The sequence below is a fragment of the Callorhinus ursinus genome, unplaced genomic scaffold, assembly GCF_003265705.2.
Source record: "Callorhinus ursinus isolate GAN/ISIS: 27379988/994484 unplaced genomic scaffold, GSC_fseal_2.0 scaffold1, whole genome shotgun sequence".
NCBI classification, from domain to species: Eukaryota; Metazoa; Chordata; class Mammalia; order Carnivora; family Otariidae; genus Callorhinus; species Callorhinus ursinus.
Window position 1 is genome coordinate 89,855,906 of NW_027397063.1, and position 8,008 is coordinate 89,863,913.

An 8,008-nucleotide genomic window follows, 5' to 3' on the forward strand; every position below is an offset into this window, starting at 1 on the left:
AGACAAGAACTGAGTCTGCATGCTGCCCAGAAGGTGCAGTCCAGCCAGCAGGATGCCCATCCCAAAGCAACTGGTCTATGTTCTTCTCTGGACACTTGGTTGGGGAAGAATGTGTTTCCAAATTTAACCAGGTTGTTGGAAGAATTCATTTCCTCGGATTCTTCAAGACCACAGGGAGAATGTGTTTTCATTTTAGGGAGGACACTATTCTCTCTTTTAAGGACATTCACCTGATTAAGTCAAGCTGACCCAGAACAATCTCCCTTCCAATTAACTCAAAATCACTGATTTGGAACTCTAATTATATCTGCAGAATCCCATAATCTTTGCCATTTTCTCTGGATAAAAAAATGTCACAGGTTCCATCCACAGTAAACTGTGAAGATGAGATTACACAAGGATGTGACACATTGGGGGGTCACCTTAGGGTGTGTCGACAACAGGATCTCTGTACAGGCACATGGGATTTCTTGCTTACCATTCAAAAACATAAGTGGAACAGCCTGGTGAGAATAAGGGTACAGGGCATTTTGTTGCCTTTAGGATCAAGGAAGAGATATAGATATATTTATTTATTTTTTAAAAAAATATTTTTTTAAAGATCTTATTTATTTATTCATGAGAGACAGAGAGAGAGAGAGAGAGAGAGAGAGAAGCAGAGGGAGAAGCAGGCTCCCTGCTGAGCAGGGAGCCCGATGCGGGACTCGATCCCAGGACCCCAGGATCATGACCTGAGCCGAAGGCAGACACTTAACCATCTGAGCCACCCAGGTGCCCCTATATAGATATATTTATTATAGAAGTTTTGTAGATGCATAGTTATATCTAACAAAGAAATATAGAAAAAAACAGAGAAGTCATTTTGTCTAGAAGGACATGGAGGCAGAAGTTTGATGCACTGAACTGAGGAGTGATGTCAGACTCGTGAGCAGAACTTGGGACAATGGAGAGCACAGGTGCCCATGTGGCAGCGGTGGCTTTATGTACTAGAAGTGTTTGTGTTGCCTGGCTGCCTGTCCACGGCCCCTCATACCTAATCATCCATGCTGTGAACTGGCTCAGTCTTATGAGACCAGGAACAGATATCTGACCAAAAAGAATACATCCAGAGACTGGCCAGAAACTTATGGTCTATGTGGCCTTACTGGAAAAAAATAAGCCTGTCCAGTTAAATTTTCAGGAATTTGAACTAAAGTGAAAGAGAGAAGTTGCCAGTGGGTGGAGAATATACTGCAGCTGAAAGGCCATGTAGCAATTATGAGCTGTGTGCTAGCCGATGCAGAGAAAGCAGCTTAGCAGAAGGAGGAAAAAATGGTGCATACTCAAAAAAAAGTAGAGATTAGAGAGAACATTCATTCATTTAATTCTTCTAATACATTCGTATGGAGTTCCTATTATGCACGGGCCACTGTCCTAGGTGCCAGGAATACCGCAATGAATAAAACAAAGTGCCTGTTTTCATAAAACTTATTCCTGTAGTGGGAGATAGATGGTAAAAATGCCCAAGCATATAAATTATATTTCATTAGGAGAGAAAACCATGGGAATAAAAATAAAGCAGGCCACAAAGTTTAAAAGTAATCGGGGTACTGTTACTTGGGATAGCATTGTCAGGGATGCATACTTGATGATGTCCTTTGACTAGAAACCTGAATGCAGTGAAAATGCCAGCCAGCCCTGCTGATAACTGTGGAAAGGGTATACTGGACACAGTGCACAGTAGATGCAAAGGCTCTGAAATAGGTGTGTGCTTGGTGAGCCAAAGGAATAGCAAGAGGGGGAATGTGCCTGCTATAGTGGGAGCAAGAAAGCAAGAGATAGGGTGTGAAGGCAGATAGGGAGTGAGCAACAAGATTACATAGGGCTTGTGAACCTGGGTCAGAATGCTAACTTTTACTCAGAGCGATGGGAAGCCAGTAGAGGGTTACTAAAAGATAATATCAGCCTTACATTTTTAAGAATCATTCTTGCTGCTGTAGAGAACAGATGGGAAGTGAGGGAGGTGACAGGGAGACCATGTGGACCCTGAGAGATACAAAGTATGGCCTAATTTCCCATTATGTTCCCCATGAGGTCTGGCTGTATTTGTTTCAGTCCTTGAATTTCCCTGAGATACATTGCAAATCCTTTTTTTTAACAACCCCCCCTTTTCTTAAACCAGATTGCCAAAGACTCTAATGAATGTTAAACATATTCAAGACTTGGGTTATGTATTTTGGCATAAGAGCTAAAAGGTAGTAGAATTTTAAAAACATGTTACCTTTTTTATAAATCATAGAAAGTGCTTGCACATTGGGGAGTTGATGTCAGACTGTTAAATTGTTGAACAGAGTTATTTTTCCAGGGCACTGGCTTAAATCCATACAAAAAGGTTTGCTCCCAAAGATTATCTATCTGATCCTTTGTGACATAAATGTTTCAAGAGTTTCTAACTCAATGAATATTCTTATCCAATATCAATTAAATAAATATAATTCAATTTTTATATCTTATGGATAACTATTTTGTTATTCTATAAGTCTTCAAAACTAGGTATGCCTCCCCTTTTAGAGACAAAACAATCTGAGATGAAACAATTCAAAGATTTTATAAAGAATGCATTAATTTTTTATTTTGTATCCTCCCAGCCCACACACAGAGATACACATGCATATGTATCATTTTTATATGTGTAAATACTTTTTGGCTACTTTTTAATGGTATTTTCAATGAAATATTACAAAATCAACCATAAAGTGTTTCAAAATGGGCAGGGGTGGTAAGTTAACAAACACTCTGTCACCGTCTTAATAACATGAGACATTTTGCCACTGCCCTTTTAATGAATATATCTAATACAAGAAATTAAAAACAAACTAGTTCTAGGTCAGACTATCCTTTAAAAATATATTTTTTAAAGATTTTATTTATTTATTTGACAGAGAGAGAGACAGCGAGAGAGGGAACACAAGCAGGGGGAGAGGGAGAGGGAGAAGCAGGCTTCCTGCTGAGCAGAGAGCCCAATGTGGGCTCCATCCCAGGACTCTGGGATCATGACCTGAGCCGAAGGCAGACGCTTAACGACTTGAGCCACCCAGGCGCCTCTCCTTTAAAAATATTAAGTGTGTGTTAAAATACATGCCCAAATAGGCAAATATTCTTTATCTTTTATTTATATTTTTGGTCACATTTCTATAAGGTAATGTATATTTTTTTGGATAAGGGCACGTTAATAGCATTATAGGTTCTACACCGTCTGATAATTTTGCCATCATTAAAAAACGGTGGGTGAATGGTATCTTAGTTGTGTCACATATGTTTATTAAATTATTTTATTATTTTTAAAAAAATATTTGCTAAAATGTTTGTAATAAACATTTTGCCATTCACCAAATTCTGAAAAACACTACCGTTAGAGAAAATAAAATTCAGACCATTCATCTGTTGAAGAAGAGTATTTTGTTGGATATGAAAGGAAAGAAATTGGCACCCATGGAATCATATATTTGCCTTTAAATGCCCAAATGTGAAAACACACACACACACACACACATACACACACACACCATCGATTTTAATACGCAGAAGACAGATGTACAGATAAGGGAATCACTAAACATTAATTAACAACAAAGAAATGTGAAAGGAGATTTAGATAGAACATAAAAGCTAAAAGAAGCTAAGTAACTCAGCAGAGGGATACAGGGGAGGCAGCCAAATTCAGAGAAACTTTATTTTTTTGGATTTTAGTCACTTTAAGAATTGTTAACATTCAGATATATATGCAGTGTTTCATAGTACTCTTGTTCTATTCTTAAAATGCAAAGTTGTGCATAATATTTCCATTATTTGTGGTTTCCAGCACACAATCATATTAAGGCTTTTATCTTGTCCCATAGTCAGTGGGAACGAATTTTTCATCAGGCTTTATACTGAAATCAGCCTCATTTAAAAATAGTTATTTCATATTCGTGTTCTCAAATAGCTTTCAAAAATTCAAAAACCAGAGGAAATTTGATTTGACTTATAAATATCTATGGGTATTGTTTAGGCTTGCTGGCCTCATTAACTGATGCCAATACTATTCCTCAATGATGCTGTAGTTAATTTTAAATTAGTAGACTAAGAAGACACATATAGAACTTCAAATGTGGTTCCAAAGGGATTTCCATGAAAAACTAGTTAAAATATTTTAAGTATTTCATAATTAACTTTTAAGCATTATCATGTCCTTTAACATTTTGTCACTTTAGTAGTTACCACAAATTCTATAGTTTAAATTATCTTCTCAATTTTTTTTAAAGACACTATTTATTTATTTATTTGACAGAGAGATAGAGAGCACAAGTAAGCAGAGCGGCAGGCAGAGGGAAAGGGAGAAGCAGGCTCTCTGCTGACCAGGGAACCCGATGCGGGTTTCGATCCCAGGATGCTGGGATCATGACCTTAGCTGAAGGCGGACACTTAACCAACTGAGCCACACAGGCGCCCTTATCTCCTCAATTTAAATGACTCCTTCTCTAGCCCTCACTCATCTCCTGAAGATTAGTTCTGCATTTCTACTTGCCAGGTGAGTTTCTCTGCATGAATATAAACCTAACTCAAATAAGTAGGAAGTACATTACCTTAGAATTTTAAACATATCCTTAAGGGGGTAACTAAGACTACTTAATGAGAAATAAAAGAAAACATTTGTTTAAGTTTGCTTAAAATTTGTTCTACCAGTTAGATTTGTCCCCAAACAAAATCATCTGCCCTGAAATGTACCAAGCTCCACATGACAGGCAATATTAAGCCATAGTCTGTATCACAATTTGGCAAAGGATAGTAAAATAGGGATCTGAATATCACATAATTAGTCACATAAATGATAACCTTTCAAGCCCCTCTTAATTCTGAGATTCTATGATGTTATAAAATTATTCTCATTCTTGTTTCTCATCATATATTAGAAAAAAGAAAAACTTCCTTCACTGCTAAAACTTGTGATTTACCTCTTTCCACTACATACAATACCCATTCATTATTTCCTGATGTATTATTCAACAGTTTAATTTATTTCAACAAATATATTTGATTAATTTCCCCTTATCTTGATCTTTGAAGATTTTTTCCTCAGTGGTTTTAATCTTAATACCCACAATCTATTAATTTCAAATAATTTTAGAAAATCTCTTATAAAGGAAACAATAAATTCTAGGCTTAATCCAGACTACAAATTAAAATTTGGAAGCTTTGTTCACACTAGATAAACTCTGGGAGTTCTAAAATAGTTCACTTAATCTTTGAGATTAAAACACATGTTTACTTCAAAGATAACCTAAGGTTTCATTAGGTGGAAGCTTACAAAGTGCTTCTAAATGTTTTAGTAAAGCAAAATAGAAAAGATCAATGTCTAATTGAATATCTTGTAACTACTTCTCTCTATATATAGCTTTTTAGTTGTAATGATAATGCAGGTATCACCCACAAATATGTGATTCACTAAATTTTACAAGATGCTTTTGAAAAAACAAAGTTACCAATGGCTTTGCAATGTCTACAAAATATAAAACCTTTCAAACATGTTTGTTCTATGGAGCTATAGGAAGATACACACAAATAAACATTTATGTAAGTATGTAACCTTCAGTCTGAATTGTTCACTCCTTTGAATTCTTTCAGTAAATGCTAACATTTAATTTCTCTTTTTTTCAAGATTATTTGACAGAAAGAGTGCAAGCGCACAAGACTTAGGTATGTAGTCATAAATTACTGAAGAGTTTAGAGATTTCTTGGGTGAATGCTCCATTATAAAAGAAACTCTCTAGTACTACCTTAATTAGTATTATCTTTCAAAAATGTATTTATTTTATTCAAATCAGAATGAGTAAAATATATGCTAGATAAGAAAAATATGTCTATTCACTTTAATAGCACTGGAAAATGACAGAATAGTTAAAAGGAAACTGAAAAATACTGTTGTCCTTGGAACTGAATATATATATATATATATATATATATATATATATATATATATATATACATACACACCCTTGGAACTAAATATATATATGTATATGTATATAAAACTATGGGTATGTAAATAAATACCTATGCAGAATGCACTAAAAAGTCACAACAAAGAATCACTCAAAGGATCATCACAATCACTTACCCCACAGTATTTTTATCTGACCAGAAATATTTATGTTGGAAGTACTCACTTTTAACACTAACAACCCATCCTAGCTATTCAATCTTCTGTAGCTCCCCAGTACCATCAAACCATAACAAAATCTGCTCAGAGTAAATATGTTAACACATTCAGAGTTCTCTTATGAACAAATAACTTTGAAAATCAAATAAAATGAGAAAACTCCAAAAAGTTAAAGAGATTCAGCTATTTTAGGAATGATGTTGCCTGATGTCTTTCAGGGTTACTCTAATATCCTCCAGCCTGGAAGTTCAGGGGCATGTGTGTGATTTCACACTTGCCCACATAGAATATGGTGCACTCAGGAGTGATTCTCCTCCAATTGAGCAACCACCTGAAAAGGCCAAAAACATCTCTATGACTCATCAGCCTACTGATGTAGCTTGGTCTCTCCTAAATCAGATTGATTTGTTATGGGGATGGACCTTTTTTTTTTTTTAAGATTTTATTTATTTATTTATTTGACAGAGAGAGAGAGAGAGAGAGAGAGAGAGAGAGAGCGCAAGCAGGGGGAGTGGCAGGCAGAGGGAGAGGGAGAAGCAGGCTCCCTGAGGAGCAGGGAGCCTGATGTGGGGCTCGATCCCAGGACCCTGGGATCATGACCTGAGCCGAAGGCAGTTGCTTAACCAACTGAGCCACCCAGGTGCCCAAGAGATGTACCTTTTTCACAACCTTTCCTGGATATATCTTTTAAAACTCTATTTGGAGACCTTGTAAGTGAAAAACCCAAGACAAATACTCTTTTCTTATCCATGTCTTCGCATATGCTTCACATATAAGCATTTATTACCCAAAAAACTACTGAGGAGGGTTTGAAATGTGTGCCAGTAGCTTTGAAAAACAATTTTTAAAAGTATAGGGGGGCGCCTGGGTGGCTCAGTCGGTTAAGCAACCAACTTTTGATTTCAGCTGGGGTCATGATCTCAGGGTTGTGAGATGGAGCCCTGCTTCTGACTCTGTGTAGACTCTGCTTGAGATTCTCTCTCTCTCTCTCCCTCTGCCCACACCCCCAAGCTCCCACTCCCTCTCTCTCTAAAAATAGATAAATAAAATCTTTAAAAAAATAAAAATAAGGGGCACCTGTGTGGCTCAGTCGGTTAAGCGTCTGCCTTTGGTTCAGGCCACGATCTCGGGATCCTGGGATGGAGCCCTGCATCAGGCTCCCTGCTCAGCAGGGACCCTGCTTCTCCCTCTGCCTGCGGCTCCCCCTGTTTATTCTCTCTCTGACAAATAAAGCAATAAAATCTAAAAAAATAAAATAAAAATAAATAAAAGCATATGTTTCGTTATCATGTTGCTTTCACCACTTTCTAGGTCCCTATAGATACCCTATTAATCTAAATAATCTTAAAGAACATTGTGAAGAACAAATGGAAACATTATGTTTAAAAAGCAATCTAAATTCACTTTATGCACAACCAACACAGTTGCCATACCGAATTTGGCTAATTTATGTACAAAATCCAAAAGAATTCCACAGGCCCCAGGTTTTCACTCTGACCAGTTGCATCTTCTTCTCTCTTTTAATGAAGTTAATACAGACACTAGACTTGTGGTATAATATGTATATAACATAGAGTAACAATGGTGTAACACAGTATACAGAAAATCCATTAAATAAAGGCTAAAATCATACCTCCAGCCATATTTTCATATATAAAAGAGAGTACTCTTTGTAAGGGTTGAGTTAGCTCCTTTGAGAGCTTTTGCAAAGAAGGCTGAGGTCAGTTTATGTCTACATTATACTAGCTACACAACTTTGCTTGTCTTGGACAAGTTATTCCATTCACTTCAGTTAGGAATGGCACGAGATACAAAGATGATTCCTGGGAC